The sequence below is a fragment of the Notothenia rossii genome (genome assembly GCF_949606895.1).
Source record: "Notothenia rossii genome assembly, chromosome: 6".
In the NCBI taxonomy this organism is placed as follows: domain Eukaryota; kingdom Metazoa; phylum Chordata; class Actinopteri; order Perciformes; family Nototheniidae; genus Notothenia; species Notothenia rossii.
In genome coordinates, this window is record NC_136909.1 from 58,505,074 (window position 1) to 58,523,052 (window position 17,979).

At 43.7% G+C, this 17,979-nt stretch overlaps 1 protein-coding gene across 1 annotated transcript in view; it reads left to right on the forward strand.

The window, feature by feature from the left end:
- The window catches only part of LOC307042449 (uncharacterized protein), a gene marked incomplete at its 5' end in the record, with an annotated part of 65,499 nt that overhangs the window by 45,977 nt on the left and 1,543 nt on the right, over positions 1-17,979 (forward strand). The gene's annotated exons all lie outside the window — the stretch shown is intronic.

A 17,979-nucleotide genomic window follows, 5' to 3' on the forward strand; every position in this document is an offset into this window, starting at 1 on the left:
GACAGGAGAATGGCAGCCAAGCTGTCCTCCCTGCTGGACCATATGTCCCACCTCCTCCAGGACAACCTGTCCTCACTGTGCAGCACCTTCAGCGACAGGCTGCTGCACCCCACCTGTCACACGGAGAGATACCGCAGGTCCTTCCTTCCTGCAGCGGTCAGACTTTACAACCAGCACTGCCCCTAGTAGACCCTCCTACACATACCACAACACAGACTATATCACCCCTTTCTGCTAAATACAAACCAACATTGTGCAATATGTGCTATATGTGCAATATATATATGCCGTTAATAACTGTGTAATTTATACCTGGCTGCTTAACCCTTGTTACTGTTACAAGGTATGTATCTTGTATTTTGTAAATTGTGTAACTTGCTGCTGTTAAATACCGTAAAACTATGTGCAATATGTGCTTTACGTGCAATATATACTTTATATACATATGCCATCTTTAATAACTGTAATATATAACGGGCTGCTAAATCCTACTGCTACAGGATTTGATTTGTTGATTTGATTTGTTTTTGATCTGTATTTTTGAAAATTATGTAAAGTTTTATCTTTTTTTTCTTAGCATATTGTTTATTATATTATAACTTAGTAATTTTTTAGCATATTGTTTATTATATTATAACTTAGTACTTTTTTAACGTATGTAAGATATGCAACACTAAGCTGTCTGTGGCTCTTTCCTGCTGTAATGCTGCAAATTTCGACTCTGTGGGACTAATAAAGGGATTCTGATTCTGATAAACAATTGCCTGTCTGTATTTTTTCACTTCCTAAATCAAGCTCCTGGTTTCTAGTAGCTCCTCACAGTATGCTCAAACGCATTACTTGATGCCAGACAAGATGGATGTTTATGTGATCTCGAGATCCTGCAGTTCTTCCAGGATCTCGTGATGTTTCAAGAATCAAGCTACCATGCTAAGTAGCAAAGGGTGGTTATGGAAAGGCTGGAGCATTTCAGTGTAACAAAGTTGTTTTGGCTGCCTACTATAACTGTACTTTATTTGACTCAATCTCTAACCTTCTATTGTTGCCAAGGTCATTACAATCTTAGAGCCCAAGGCTATCAGTCTGATGATGATAAGCCCCTGGGCTCAAGTACAAGACTTCATCATGAACGGAGAAGTTAATTTACACAGGGTGCCAGTTTTACATGAGTAAGGCCACAATCCCGAAAAAGCAAATATGATTGTTAAATGTTATAATTTCCGACTTTTCAATAGTCCATAACTGACAAATGCTTCACTGTAAGGCCCCTTACCTTCCAACAAGGTTTTTCTGGCCAATTAAAAAATAAACTAGCATTTTAATCAACATTTGAGAGCAGCTGCTGGACTTTCTGTCACACACTGTACTGAATAACCTGCACAGAGTACTCTGTCATTGTCTGCCTGTGACTGTGTTTACCTGGCGTATGCTTTTTCCCAAAACCCTGCTGAACTGTGTCGGTTTGGCTCCGTAATGTTTGTAAGACCTCCAACAGAGAAGTGGGTGGTGGGCTGTATTTGTGCTGACAGAACTTTGTGTGGGGCTGACGGGGGAGAGTGATTATTCTGGAGTGTCTGCTGGCATTTTGCCTTCTTCCACTTCTTTCCACTCCTCAGGCTCTGCTGTGTATTCCTCCCAGTGACATAGAATACAGCCCTGCTTGCCAAACGGCCTTGGCTGCAGTTGCAGTGTTTGAGAGTCACACACAAGACTGATGCCCTGAATCTCATGTTATTAAGGGCTTAGCTGAAATCTAAGTTTGGATTTTTATAAAAGCCCTGTAATAGGGTGGGGACAATTAGTTTCATTTATGTCAATTAAATAAGCCCACACTGTCCACAGCAAACCCTGCTTGGGGAGTAACGGGATTACGTAATCAGGACACCAAAAATGTATCCCCTTAAAGTTACATAAAACAAGACGTTAATCTTACTAACAGGATTATAATGTTTCTATAAACCTAAAAAGAGCATATAGTGTTTGTTGTAAAGGATCAGATGTTGTCCCTTCTCTGTCAGCTGTACTGTTCTGTAGGCTAATACTTTAAGTGTGAATCTATACGCCTACTGCTTGAATCTGCTTTATGGCTTTCACTTTCTTTGGTTAATTTGTTCGGTTTTTAATTCAGCAGGTGATCCTATGTTCATACAATAGTGTGTGTGAGCTGGACTTTGTGTATTAAACTAAAATGGAGCATTTTCTGTCAGCTCAGATTTTATTTCTGCTTTTTTAAGCTGTAGTATGTGCTCATGAGTTTCAGTGTTGGTGTATAGGCTGCTGCCTGAATATGCTGAAGGAAAGGCAGCTTTTTCTATCAATAAAATCCTTTTAAGGACCAAATATCTTTGTTAGGGTTAGGGTTGGATTTATTTGCATTGCATTTGAAATTGAGGTAATCCCAAAGTAACGGAAAGTAATCAGGTTACATTACTTTTATATTTTGATACTTAGGTTACTGATTACATTGTTTAACTAGTAACGCCGGGTTACGTATTGAAACCCTTGTTATATTAGCACAGGCGGAGCCCTCTACTGGACTCTATTGGTACTACCTTATCATGCAAGCATTCACCGACTGAGACTTCTATAGACGTAGCCGGCCCCGGGGCGGGCCTACCTGAATGCGTGCGCATCTCACTTCCGTATAAAAGGAGGCCCCGCCTCCTGACCATCATCCTTCATCACTCTTCAGCGAGCGGTATAGGACAGACAGTGCCCCAGGGTAGAGGGCCCCGCCTGTGCTAATATAACAAGGGTTACAATAAAACGGAATAAAACTGTCGATGCAGCCACAGCTCGTGTGGAGTGCGCACGGACCCCCGTGGGACAGGCTTTCCCTGCCTGCTCATAGGCGTGTGCAATGCCTCCGCAAAGCCAGCCTGCCAGGCGTTTCTTGGATAGAGCTTTTCCAGTCACCCCGCCCCCGAAGCACACAAACAGCTGTTCAGTGCGTCTCAGGGTAGCTGTGCGCTCTACATAACATGCTAACGCGCGCACCGGGCAGAGGAGGTGTAATTTGGCTTCCCTGGCCCCACCATGGGGTGGAAGACTAAAACCCCCCAACTGAATGACCCTCGGCCTGAACGCACTCCTTAGGCTCTTGGGCATAAAGGAGGGGTTCGGTCTGAGTGTCAACCCGAATCAGTAAACAGCTTGGGTGCACCGACAGAGCGGTTAACTCGGACACTCTTTTGGCTGACGTTAAGGCAAGTAGCAACGCTGTCTTCCATGACTGTGCTTTCAGGGAGGAGAGCTCTAGAGGCTCAAATGGCTCTGTGACCAGAGCCACGAGCACCAGCGGCAGGTCCTACTGCTGGGTGGAGGCGCGCACTACTGGGCGCAGCCTCCTGACCCCCTGTAAAAACCGCAACATCAGTTGATGAGAAAAGGCTGACCTGCCGTTGAATCCCTCATGACAGGACGAGATGGCTGCTGCATACACTTTACAGTAGAATGAGAAAGTCCACCAATAACTGTAAGAAGGAAAAAAATAGAGCCTAACTCACAAGATAGGGGCTCTATTTTCTGCTCCTCACACCATCGCTGGAATCCCAGCCACTTTGGCCTGTAACAGGCTGTGGTGGATCCTGCTCTAGCTGCCTGGATAGACTGAATAACGCTGTCAGACAATCCACCCTGTCTCAGCCTGTCCCTCTCAGGAGCCAAGCCTGGAGAGGAGACATCGCCCCCCAGAACTGGGAGATTGCCCAGTGCTGGCCCACCTTCATCTGTGTCATCTCTGAGTACCACGGAGCCCCGACGCGATCCGGCGCTACCAGAATGACTGCCAGACGTTCTCGCCTCACTCTCCCCAGGAGAGGGAGAATGAGACGCAGCAGTGGAAAGGCATATAGCAGCTTCCTTGGCCATGGCTTGTGTGCAAACGCATCCACCCCTAAAGGCGGGTCGTCGCTCAGGGCCATGGAGAACCACAGGGCACAGTGGCTGTTGCGCCGGCTGGCGAACAGATCCACTACCGCTCTCCCGAACTGGGCCCAGATCTGCTTCACCACCTCTGGGTGAAGCGTCCATTCACCTGGCAGGAGGCCGCCCATCAACATGAGGTTGGCTCCCCTGTTCTCCAGTCCCGGGATATGGAGGGTTCTCAGAGATAAAACCACCTCTGATGCCCATAACCACAGCCTCTCCGCTGTGGCCAACAAGGCGGCGGAGCGGAATCCGCCTTGCCTGTTGATATATGCCACTGTGGTGCTATTGTCGCTCCTGACCAATACATGTCTCCCTTGAATTAGGGGCATGAAATGCTGGAGGACTAAAACTACCGCCCGTAGCTCTAGGAGGTTGCTGTGTCGTGTTTCTGTTAGAGACCAGCGCCCACCTATAGCCCTCTTCAGGCAGGTCCCTCCCCATCCTGTTCCTGTGAACACTGTGATGTAGGAGGTTACCCGTCCCATTGGAGACCATCCGGAGGTGCCCGGGAGACCCCCAGAACCGGAGGTTGCCCTCCACTGAGGGGGGGGGGGGGGTGGTTACCAGCCGCCATTTGTGCCTCTTGGGATCCAAACGCAGGCTGGAGAACCATCTCTGCAGGCGGCGCATATGCAGTCATGCCGTGGGCGCGCAGCGGTTGAAGCGCAGTGGCCACACATTTACTGAACGTGCGTGGGGATAGGGAGTAGACGAACGGTAATCTGTTGTTCTCGTCGGCTATCCCCTGGAAGGCAAAACGCAGACACTTGCTGTGCTCCGGAGCAATTTCCACATGAAAGTATGCGTCTTTCAGGTCGATGGTGGTCTACCAATCGCCTGGTTTGCACTAGCCCCATTAACTGTTGTATAGTTAACATGCGGAATTTTCTGCTGGCAATGTAGCGATTCAGGCTGCTGAGATCTAGAATAGATTTGAATTCCCCTGTCTTCCTGAGAACCAGGAAGTACATGGAATAAAGACCATTTTCTCTGTGCTGAGGGTGCACAACAGACACAGCCTGTTTCTGCACCAGAGCCTGAATCTCTGCTGAGAGGAAAACAATCTCATCCTGGGAAGATAGATTTCCTCTCGCATGGTCATAAAAGGAGGTGGGCCGCTGCAAAACTGGAGTGAATAGCCTCGTTTCAGCGTCCTGTCCATCCAGTGTGTTAGTACACAGCTGAGTTTCCATTCCCCATAACATTGTCTCATTCATTTCAAACCTTTATTTAACCAGATTGGTCCCATTGATATTATAGATCTCTTTTTCAAGGGAGACCTGCAGCATATAGGTTCCACATGAAACATAAAACAAGAAAGGACATCATACATTATATTTGCAGGATACATTTACATAGTTATAGACATTTACAAGTGCCCATAGTATCAACGAGCATTTCATTTAGCCTAGCTTTAAAAACCTGCAGAGGAATGAGATTGCTCAGTTTCAATTCTTGCTGAAGATTGTTCCAAGCAAGTGGAGCTGCGCACATAAAAGCTGTCTTACCTAACACAGTCCTTGCTCTTGGCACATATAACAATACTACATCAAATGGACAAGTCCTCAGCTGGGGGGCCGCAGCTATGAAGCTGTGAAACTCTCTGGTGACCCGTTCCGCCGCAAAACTCCCCGTGAAGGGAAGATTTGCCCATGGAGGGTCGACACATAAAGGGCCGATTATTTACTGAGGTCCCTGAACGCACCGCCGTGCTCTTGAGTGAGGCTGTTTTCACCACTACGGTAAACAGAATTTAATAGGAGTCTTTATAGGCGTAGTGTGTTCTACTGAGGTCCCTGAACCCACCGCCACGCGCTCTTGTGTGAGTGCGGGCTCCGCCATACTGCAGCCCTTACTACCACTTCGGTAAACTGCATTAATTGGAGTCCTTGCTCTAGGCGTAGTGTGTTCTCTGACGGCCCCTACACACGGCGGCGTGCGTTGCCGCTTGGCGGTGGGTGTGTCTTGAGCTTGGGGAGTTTACGCGACCAACGCGACCAACAATCAATCACATGAATCTCTCCTGTCAATTGGATAAAAGGTTTTACATGTCACACTTTATATGATGAGCATTTATGACATTAATGTCTATGGTGCTATTTTACGCAACATTCCATGCTGGCTAAATAATGTCTATGCCTGCTAGCTGTCCATTCAAACGAAGTACACTGGATATAAACTCCCCAAACAGGCGAAAACCTACCAGTTTCACCCACTGTCTCTGCCACCTCCCTCCATGCCTGGCTCCTCCGGTTTGTATCCCGGTATAGGTGAACAGGGACTGATCATAAAGCACCGGGTGATTCCCTACCGCTATGATTAGTTTCTCCTCAATTTTTGGGCATATGAGGAAATGAACTGCGGTCTGGCTTTCCCAGCTTACACTCACTTTGATTGGCTAGCGCGTGTACTGGCAGATTTGCATAAACGGGATTTGATTGGCTGACGCGAGGCGGCAAAAGTAGAACATTGCTCTACATTTGCAGCGAGCACCGCGAGAGAAGCTACGCTTTGCTCCCACAATGCAGTTCGGCGAATCGTGACGTCACCCCATTCAAAGTGAATGGGCAGAAGCGTTGAAGCGGCAACGCACGCCGCCGTGTGTAGGGGCCGTGAGACAGTAATACGCTGGCCATAATGCCCCTGTAACCGCATAGCGCTTTCCTTTAGACAGCACTCCCTGCGGTTCATCCCTCTCATCTGCGCATGCCCACTAGCCACCTCCTTTACAGGAGCTATAGGACTCGAGAGAGGACTTGAGAGGAGACTTGAGAGGGAACTGGAGAGGGGACTTGAGAGGGGACTTGAGTCGGTCGGTACGCCGACAGGACACGGGGAGCTGGCGTCGGCCGGAGAGCCAACAGGAGACGAGGTGCTGGTGTCGGCCGGAGAGCCAACAGGCGACGAGGAGCCGGGGTCGGGACAATGGCTGCTGGGCCCGGTACTTGAGCCGGAACCATGGCTGGAAGTGGAGCCGGAACCACGGCTGTATGGGCCGGTTCTGGAGCAGGGACCATGGCTGCACGGGCCGGTTCTGGAGCCGGAACCATGGCTGTGGGAACCGGAACTGAAGCCTGGATCATGGCTGTGTGGGCCAGTTTTGGGGCCGGAAACATGGTTGTAAGTTCCGGTTCAGGAGCAGGGACCATGGCTGAGAGACCTTTTGGAGGCTCCGTGGACCTCCTAGGCCAAGGCGGGATCCCAAGACGGGGTTTGAGGCTTGAGGCTGGCACTCAGGGCTGCTAGTAAAAATTCTTAGCTTCCCAGGCAACAAGCTCCTAAGCCAGGGCCTGCTGTCAACCTCCCTGCGTGCCTCGTTAAGGGCAGCCTCTTTGGCCTCTCTGGATGAGGCCCTCCTCCAGTCATTGAAAATACACTCCAGATTGTATTTAAGCTCAAAAAGCTCTTGGCTAAATGAAAAAACTGCTGGGTCCATACTGATCTGTTCGTACTGTCAGGGTGTGTGGAAAATGGGATCCAAGTGCAGTTTAAAAAAAAGACTAAAAAAGGTAAGGTAACAAAAAGCGAGCTTTATTAACAAAAGCCAAAGGCAGGAAAAAACAAGAAACTAATTAACAGAAACAAAACCGGGGAGCACGACAGACAGGAACAAACTTACGACGGGAACAGGCAGGAGACACGGACAGTGGTGTAGTGGGGATTTTTTTACTGGGTGGACGGGGTGGTGGGTGGACGGGAGACACGCGCGCTCGTGAACTGTCAACGGGGGGGGGGGAGGGGCTTGGGGGACCTCTGTGTCGCCTGTCAGCGCAACTTACATGATGCCGTTTAGACAATATAATAATAAAGGGCGGTGCCGGCTGTCAGCGAACCGATCCGGCCTGGGACACCTGGTCACCCTACACACACGGTTCTGCCCCTCACACACACACGCTTCAAATCAAGTTGCATAAATGCTTGAGCTACGTTTTTATTATAATTACTGTGAAATCTGCCTATTATGTTTTCGTCATTAATACAACAAACACACACTTGCAACTGATAACACTGGCAATGACTTTAGATGTATTAGACTATTAAAAAAAGAAATCATGCTTCAAATAAGTGGGGGGACGGCGTACCCCCGCATCCAACGCCCACTACACCACTGGACACGGACAAGCGTAGGTGACAGGGACATGAAATGACGACGAACAGACATGGAGCACAAGGGAAGACAAGACTAAATACACAGAAGGGTAATCACAGGACAAGACACAGCTGGCAGGGGAGGCAGAAACACAAGGGCAACAGGTGAACACAATGAGGCACAATCGGACACAGGAGGGAAACTAATGACAGGAAGGCAAACACAGGGAGTAGGATCAGACAAGACACAAGGAGGAAAACATTTCAAAACAAAGGAGGAAAACATAAATCCAAAACCATGACATCATGTGCTAAGTGCAATTTGTTTGCTTAGTGCTGATTTAGACGCTTGGTGTTACCCTTGTGTTTTGTTTGGGTAAAAATTGTTAGTATTGTCTGATAGCTGAGTTTGTTTCCGTTAAGTGGGTATGACACATTAATAGTTTGTTAAATGTTAAGAAGCCCTGGGACACCGTTTCGTGCAATTATTGTTGCAAAACGTTAAACGTTATAAGATCCTGGGGGTTACAGGACAAACAAATTAAGTGGTAGACCCAAACAAAATTAACCTGTGCTAAGCCGGAGGATCCTACAGGCTGTCCGTAAAGACACAGGCCAATCCTCGACCAAAATTAAGGCCGATGCTGACTGCAGCCCTATAACCATAAGACGGCATCTGTTAGAGCAGGGCTCAAAGAACAAAATCTTCTTCGAAGGCCACCCCTCCTCCCATTCCACAAACTTGCCCGTCTGGACTTTTGCAAGGGAGCAACAAACATTGGACATTGAAAGTTGGAAGAAAGTTTTGTTCTCTGACAAGAAAAAAAGTAACCTGGATGGTCCTGATGGCTACCAACCAATGGCTGCACAATGGAGCTTCAGGTTGTGCAGGGTGTCAAACGGCAGCTGGCTATGTGGAGATGCTGCAGCGGGCATGCCTCTTGACTGAGGACTCTCGTTTGTATGGCGATGACTGGGTCTTTCAACAGGACAACGCCCGCCTGACGAAGGACTTCTTCCAGGAGAATAACATCGCTCTTTTTAACCATCCTGCGTGTTTCCCTGATCTAAATCCCATGGAGAACATTTAGGGATGGATGGTAAGGGAAGTTTAAAAACCGTGGATACCCTTGTTGAAGCCATCTTCACCACATGGAGCAACGTTCCCACCAGCCTCCTGGAAAGTCTTGCATCAAGCATGCATAAACAAGTTATCAACAACAACGGTGGGGCTGCTCACTGAGTTCTTTTTTGACACTTTAAGTTCAGTTTTCTTCTTTTTTGGGCTATGTCCTTAAACTTTTGATCAGATGATGAATAGACTGTTTGAGTTTAAATTCAGTTTTCAATAAATGGCCTACTCTTTATTTTTGATCTCTTGCTTCTGTTTCTTATTCTTGAATTTTGAAGCTCTACTTACATATACAGTGGGGCAAAAAAGTATTTAGTCAGCCACCAATTGTGCAAGTTCTCCCACTTAAAAAGATGAGAGAGGCCTGTAATTTTCATCCTAGGTATACCTCAACTATGAGAGACAAAATGAGAAAAAAAAAATCCAGAAAATCACTGTCTGATTTTTAAGAATTTATTTGCAAATTAGGGTGGAAAATAAGTATTTGGTCAATAACAAAAGTTAATCTCAATACTTTGTTATATACCCTTTGTTGGCTATGACAGAGGTCAAACGTTTTCTGTAAGTCTTCACAAGGTTTTCACACACTGTTGCTGGTATTTTGGCCCATTCCTCCATGCAGATCTCCTCTAGAGCAGTGATGTTGTGGGGCTGTCGCTGGGCAACACGGACTTTCAAATCCCTCCAAAGATTTTCTATGGGGTTGAGATCTGGAGACTGGCTAGGCCACTCCAGGACCTTGAAATGCTTACTTATGCTCTTACGAAGCCATTCCTTCGTTGCCCGGGCGGTGTGTTTGGGATCATTGTCATGCTGAAAGACCCAGCCTCGTTTCATCTTCAATGCCCTTGCTGATGGAAAGAGGTTGGCGCTCAAAATCTCACAATCTCCCATTAATTATTTCCTTTACACGGATCAGTCGTCCTGGTCCCTTTGCAGAAAAACAGCCCCAAAGCATGATGTTTCCACCCCTATGTTTTACAGTAGATATGGTGTTCTTTGGGTGCAACTCAGCATTCTTTCTCCTCCAAACACGTCTAGTTGAGTTTTTACCAAAAAGTTATATTTTGGTTTCATCTGACCATATGACATTCTCCCAATCCTCTTCTGGATCATCTAATTGCTCTCTAGCAAACTTCAGACGGGCCTGGACATGTACTGGCTTAAGCAGGGGAACACGTTTGGCACTGCAGGATTTGAGTCCCTGGCGGCGTAGTGTGTTACTGATGGTAGCCTTTGTTACTTTGGTCCCAGCTCTCTGCAGGTCATTGACTAGGTCCCCCCGTGTGGTTCTGGGATAGCTCACCGTTCTTGTGATCATTTTGACCCCACGGGGGGAGATCTTGCGTGGAGCCCCAGATCGAGGGAGATTATCAGTGCTATCAGTAATTGCTCCCATAGTGGATTTCTTCACACCAAGCTGCTTACCTATTGCAGATTCAGTCTTCCCAGCCTGGTGCAGGTCTACAATTTTGTTTCTGGTGTCCTTTGACAGCTCTTTGGTCTTGGCCATAGTGGAGTTTGGAGTGTGACTGTTTGAGGTTGTGGACAGGTGTCTTTTATACTGATAAAGAGTTCAAACAGGTGACATTAACGCAGTTAATGAGTGGAGGACAGAGGAGGCTCTTAAAGAAGAAGTTACAGGTCTGTGAGAGCCAGAAATCTTGTTTGTTTGTAGGTAACCAAATACTTATTTTCCACAATAATTTGCAAATAAATTCTTTAAAAATCAGACAATGTGATTTTCTGGATTTATTTTCCTCATTTTGTGTCTCATAGTTGAGGTATACCTAGGATGAAAATTACAGGCCTCTCTCATCTTTTTAAGTGGGATAACTTGCACAATTGGTGGCTGACTAAATACTTTTTTGCCCCACTGTACATATATGGACTGCATTTTTCACACAGGTACTATTTAGTTTGTTGGCTCAAAAAAGACAGTGAAATAAACAATGGTGTCATGACTTGGCTCCTACATGCAGGGCCGTATCCACCATTGAGGTCACCGAGGTCACCGAGGTCCGGACCTCTGTAATATTTTCCGAGCTGTGTATATAACAAAACTTCTGAAATAATTGCACTAAACGGGGTTCTTTGTAGTACTTCCATTTATTCACGACGGGGGCGCTGCATAACTATGTAGCCTCAATTAAAGCAAACAGACGGAGATGACATTTATCAACAAACCACCGCAGCCCGGACTTGTATCGGAGCAGAGGAGGAGTGATGAGGTATCTAGAGATCTGAGTCCAGCGGGCTGCTTGTGTTTCTGCTCATCAGGACATCATAGGACCAGCAGATCCTATGTGAATGCTCTATGTTAGTCAGTAGACGACCGACAACATGCACACTAACTTATATATTGCAGCTATAGGCTATACTTTGGTTTAAATTGCGTGAATAAACTAGCTAGAGAGCTAAAGTTAATTACATTCATCCAATATCAGAAGGATTACCTTTTAACAAACGTTGTAATCATTTCATTTAAATTTGAGTAAAACATTGAAGATATAACATTGTATTGTTTTCTTTTTACACTGACTCAGATATAATGAAAAGACTACGTCAGTCGAAGCTCAGCTTTGGTAAGGAAGAGACAGGACAGGCAGAGAGAGAGAGAGAGAGAGAGAAAGAAAAAGTGATGGAAGTCAGGGAGGAACTGCAGGTACAGTCACACAAAAATAATGTAGAATTAATAACCCCATCTATCGATCTATACATCTATAACAATAGTCTTCGTTTACAATATAGATGTAGTTCCAGTAATCCAAAATTCGCCTCACAGATAGCAAATAAGCTTGACTCAGACAAAATACATCTCACGATAGTTTGTTTTTTACTTACACAAAAAAGTATCAAATGCAAACACATATTCTCTAAGTTCAAAAAACTATGTTGCTCGGTGCTTCTTTCTCCTTCTCACCCCCCAATCACCAGTAGCTGCCGTTGGCTATAACGTCTCGTAATCACGTACAGCTGCGGTCGTCTATGCCGTCAATTTCACACGGCTGGTTCAAATAAATGATATGATAGCACTAATAACAAAGGATTATAATATTCAAATATACATTTTAACATATGGCTCCTACAATAGACAATAGGCATAATTTTAAAACAACATACATCTATTGCAGTTATGATGTCATAATAACATACAATTGTATAAAACACAATTTTCTTACATCTTTGTTCTCTTTTGAGAATAATGCAAACAAACAAGTGAAATTAACTAAATTGCTGAATTGCTTTGAATTCACTGGCAGGAGTGACAATTGAGGAGGAGGAAAAAGTGAACAACGAGGGAGAGATTGAACAAAGAGAAAGAGAAGAGGACAGAGAGAGTAATGAACAGGAAGACGACAGAGAGACTAAAGAAGATGGAAGAGAGGCTGCAGGTTATGGATAGGAGAGAGACATGGAAAATGAATGTTGACAATGTTTTGTGATCATTTTAGCCTCTTCTGCATGTCCAGATCATTAATAGTAACAATCAACTGATTCTTATGCATTACACTTTCAAAAATAATTTATGCTGACATTGTCAGCCCCCTAGCATGTTTGGACCTCGGTATTTATGAAATCCTGGATACGGCCCTGCCTACAGTTGTTGGAAAAAACACACCTGGTTGGCAGTTGGTCAAACATTGAAAACTAATATTCAACCCAACTAGCACCAGCGCGGAACTAGAACAAAACTCATTCGGGGAAAAAGGAGTTTGACTGTAAGTTTCCCATCCAGTACCGAACATCAGACTGCAAAAGTTGCAACTTACTGGTGAACATTTATGGGCATGATACATCTTAGTAAAAAATGCCACACTTGCTGTCCTGTAGCACTTTTAACATTGGGACTTATCGAAGAAAACTAAAAATGTGTTGTTGTTGGTCATATTGTAAGTCATACAGTAGAGGTACACACCATTTCCAAAACACCCCACTTTCATGGAAATGGTAAACAAAAACAGAGCAACAGAAAAGTTCTGTTTATTAGAATACTACTTTACCTGCTGAAGATATCTGCAAAAAGTCATAGCATAACTGAAGTTGGTTTTCAGCTCCTCTTTCAACAAAATACTTCTTTCATCTTAGTTCTTGGTATATCTTCTTCTTAAACATCTTTCCATTTATATCAACAGTTTTCTGTTTATCCAAGGAATTCATGCTGAATTGATCCTGACAACCCAATGCATTTATAAATCATCAGTCAGTTAAGAAGAACAAAAATCACACCTTTGTTCAAACGAACAAAGTTTGTTCTCAGAAATCTTGTGTTTCTTGACCCACTTTAAAAAGATGCAAGAGGGAGACATAATATAATTGGCTGCACAAAAGTAGGTCAGCCATTGAGCTTTGAAGAGTCAATTTATGGCGTTATGGAGCCGTGAAAACTAGCTTCTCTTAATCGCAAACTTTCTAGATGTTCTCCGTCTTTGGCTTTATGATGCCGTGTTTTAAAAGTAGAATTTGTTCAATGGTGTTCAATGGTGTTCATGGTGTCGAAGAAACCAAGTGCAAACATCTCTCAGGAGATGGACTCCCAGAAAGACGGGAGTATGTTACTTGAAACATGTTGTGAGGAAATAGTTAACTGTCTCCAGTGTGGGGTAGCCCATTAGCGTCAATAATTTGCTACATGTCTGTCTGGAAAATGACATAAAAAACGATGTGATGCTGCAGTATTCTAAACTAAATCTGGAACAAGAAGGATGACAAACTACAAACATTTCTTGTCTCTTCAGAATTAGAATTCCTTTAATAGTCAATAGCAATAACAAGTAAGCTAACTTAATATAGAGAAAAAGCACTCAATAGTAATCCAATCCAAATGAAGACAAATAACTTTGACTGAAAATGTGTAGCAGTAATATAAAAAACACAAGTGACATGAGTAACATATTAAAGTGTTAAACTGTTACAGTATATCATGTTGTTATTACGCATATGTAGCCTACTTAAAGGTGTTAACGTCTGGCCTGATTAAATTGTGATGTGTGCCCTGTGAAAGCACTTTGAGCTGCAACTGCTGCATGAAAAATGCTACAAATAAAACGTATTATTATTATTACTTGTACACAACTAAACACCTCAGTTGGCTGAACAAGCGAGTAAAGAGCGGTTCCTTTGCCTTATTCTTTTTTGTGGCGTTGCAGAAAAAACAGCTGCTGTGTCCTGCAGCAGAGTTTGTACTGAGAGATTATACAGGGATCCTTTCTGGCATTTGACAGGGCTTTGTAGTCTCCCACACATTTCTGAGCAATATGGCAGACTTGCTAATCTGATATGGTGTACACCCCTGTCACCTGATCACTGGCAAAATCCTGATATTAAAAAGACAGCAGCCTAATGTTTGGGAGACAGACTGTGAAAGAGAGTGACAAAACCTATGAGGAGAGAGAAAAATTGAATGAATCCCCAGACAGATGGTGCATGCATGATAGATGAGCAATGCAAAGCAATGAGTTTTACACTGGGTGCAAGCTTAGACAGACTTGAACTCTTTCATTATAGTGAAGTGATAAGGTTTAACTCCAGTTAAAAGCCCCATAAACTTGATATACTGTATATGTTACATGATGTCATGTACAGCGTAAAGGGAGGATCTTTTTTTTCTTTAGTTGAGGATTAATGACTATGACAACTTTAGATATCTGCACTACATTAAGGATTCTCATTCATTTTACTTCCTTATAGAAACACTGAGACCGTACACTTTTCGCAAACTGGTTACAGATGTAGCGATTCATTTCAGACAGTTTGAAACGCGAGGGCCGTGATTGGTACGTGATCTGCCCTCGCTCAAGGGAAAACCTCCAGCTTGACTTGAGACCGCCCCCGTGATAGATAAATGTAATTATAATGAAGCCAGCTTCAATGGATCATTGATCCACCAGGGGGTACAGTGGGGTTCCACACTGGAGCTCATGTGAAATAAAGTCAGATACAGTACGCTGGATGTACAGCGGAACTTTGTTAAGATCCATATGTGACGGATATCATACTCTGTGCTAAATAAGAGACATGTAATAATTTACAAAACATCACCATGTTGTTATTTGACAAAATAATGTTGTTTAGTCGAAAAAAACGAACAGGAGGAAATGCAGCCCGGCTCTCGATTTTTAATCCTAATCATCATCTTCACCACGATCATTTATGTTTATGTTCGCCGAATTGACATGAAATCACTGACACATATGAATATACTGTATTCAACTTCATTAAAACGTTATTAACGTGCCTAAACTCAGTAATTCACTAAAAATATTTATATTTTAATGGAGCCTCGTCGGCAGATCAGGATCCCAAAGCGTGGCGGAGGGATCCTGATCTGCATGACGGATGCTATTTTCCCCATAAGGAACAAGTCGCTGCAAATTATCCCGCTTATTACACGGCCACATTCTCAACAAAGTAACGAAATGACTCCCGGTATTAATTGAAATGCTTTTATGGATTTAGAAAATGTTTTTATTGATTTAAAAAATAGTTGTATTGATTTAAATTGACATGCATCCGCTCAGAAAAATAGTCCGTTGTTACCGTTTTTTAAACAGTCTGAATGAAACGGCAGCTCTCAGCTGTGTATTTACACAACTAATGGCCCATCAACCACAGCTCTCTCCCCCCTACCCCCCCTGATCTTTCTTCTCCAGCAGCTAAATTAACTGTAGGTTACTCTGAGTGACAAGCTTACAATTAGACACAACACTGTCATTGCAAGTGACCCTCAGTTAGTTGACTTTTATGTTCAACTGCTAAATTCGTTACTGATAAAAAAGGGCTTCTACTGTACCTAATTACCTTAACACTCGAACCGCCAGAGGTTTTTGTATAGGCCTACCTAAACCTGTCAAATCCCGCTATTAAAATGCAATTTTTAACAACATAGGGTGCTACATAACACACTTTCAGGAAAAGTCACGGACTGGGAGACTTTAATATTTTATTGAAAAAAAGTTACATTGCACACACACAACACACATCACACAAATTGACCCGATTGGCGGTTCTAGTGTTAAATAAACTCACTAATTAATGAAACCAGTTCAATACGCATTATTCTTATTCTTATCATTCTTTATGAGCGCTGAAGTAGTCTTAAAATCAGATCTGTTTTTTAAATGAAATCTGACGGCAGGCAGTTAGCTCTGATCACCTATGATAAATGCGCCACACCTAATCTGGCCATTCAGCCACAGAGGTCCCTCTATACAAATCAAACTGTAGACGGTGTGAAAGCACCTATTGTTTTAAATAATGGTCGGAATGTGACCTGTGAGCCTTCTGAATTACAGTGGGACAGCACATTCTAAACTAAAAGGTTCAATCAATAAAGTAACATCTTATCTTATCCTAATAATATCTTCATATTAATAATAATAATAAATCATACAGTATGTGTCCGAAAGGGAGCAGGAGGAAGCAAACACAAAAATATACAAAAAATATACTGCATATTAAAGCAAACAATTGTTGGTATGAGCATAACAAATAAAGAAGTGTAATGTAAACATTTACATTATAATTATGATTATTTAATATATAAAGACTATATATTATTGAATTACAAGATTAGATATACTTTAGTTGATCAAAAATATTGATGTGTTCAAATGCTCTTCAAAACACAACTGAAAGTCCATGAAACTTATCTTTCTGTATTTGTGAATGAAGCGCCATCTCCTGGTTAAAACCTGAAATTGAAAATCTGGCAACGCCCTCTTGGAAAATAGTGGGAGGGCTTAACATTCCTCTATACTGGTATTAGGCAGGTCGTAGGCAGGAAGCTGTAAGCTGGAGTCTGAAATTCAGTGCTACATCTGTATGTACTGCTTGCTGTTAGAATTCCGAAGAGCAGTTCATTAGCCTGTGTTGATTTAAAAAATGTATTATCAAAGAAGGAAACAAAAAAATAACACATAAAAACTAAAATATGAAAACACTTAGTTCCATCATGGTCAGAAGATTTTTGAAGAAAAAACAAACAAAAGGAAGCACGAGACATTTCACAACAGAAACAATCCTGACATCCAAATATAAAAGTTTAACTACCCCAATCCATCAGAGATTCTTCCTCCCTCATAGCATTCAAAACATCACTCAAAACCCACTTGTTCAACACTGCATTCAACCACTGACCCCCCCCCCCCTATTTTCTGTTTTGTTTATCTCTTTTTGTATTTCTTTGTCTCTTTTTTTTTTGTTGTGTTTTCTTAATTCTCTGTCAAAGCGTCTTTGAGTTTCATGAAAAGCGCTATAAAAGTCCCATGTATTATTATTATTATTATTAAAAAAACAATTCAAACAACAAAAAAGGAACAGCTCAAAAACAATACAAATATCATCATTCAAAGAAACGGCTGGGGAGTTGTGCCTTGCGTCTCCTTCTAGGAAGCCTGGACATGTGGCGTCGGCTCCGGACCTCCCAAGGCCAGACGGGATCCCAGAAAAGGGTCTTGAACTGGAGGTAAGGTAGGTAGGAGCATTGCTCTACTCTTTCCGTTCAGCAGGTAGCTGGTGAAGGCCCGGTAATGCTGCATCTGGAATTCGTTATTAACTCAACCAGCAAAGGCAGTGTTCTCGCCCCCGCTCCTGGTAGACGTGTTGCTTGATTCTAGCAGCAGCCGCCTGGCTAAGCTGTCCTGTTAAACTTCTTTATTCAACCCAGCTAGGTGGAGGCAGTGCCCTCGCTCCCGCTCCTGCTGCTGGTAACGTGGGTGTGGTTACATCCCTCTTTGTGTTCGGCGAGTAGGAGCATTGCTCTACTACTCTTTCCGTTCAGCAGGTAGCTGGTGAAGGCTGTGTTCTCGCACCCGCTCCCGGCTACG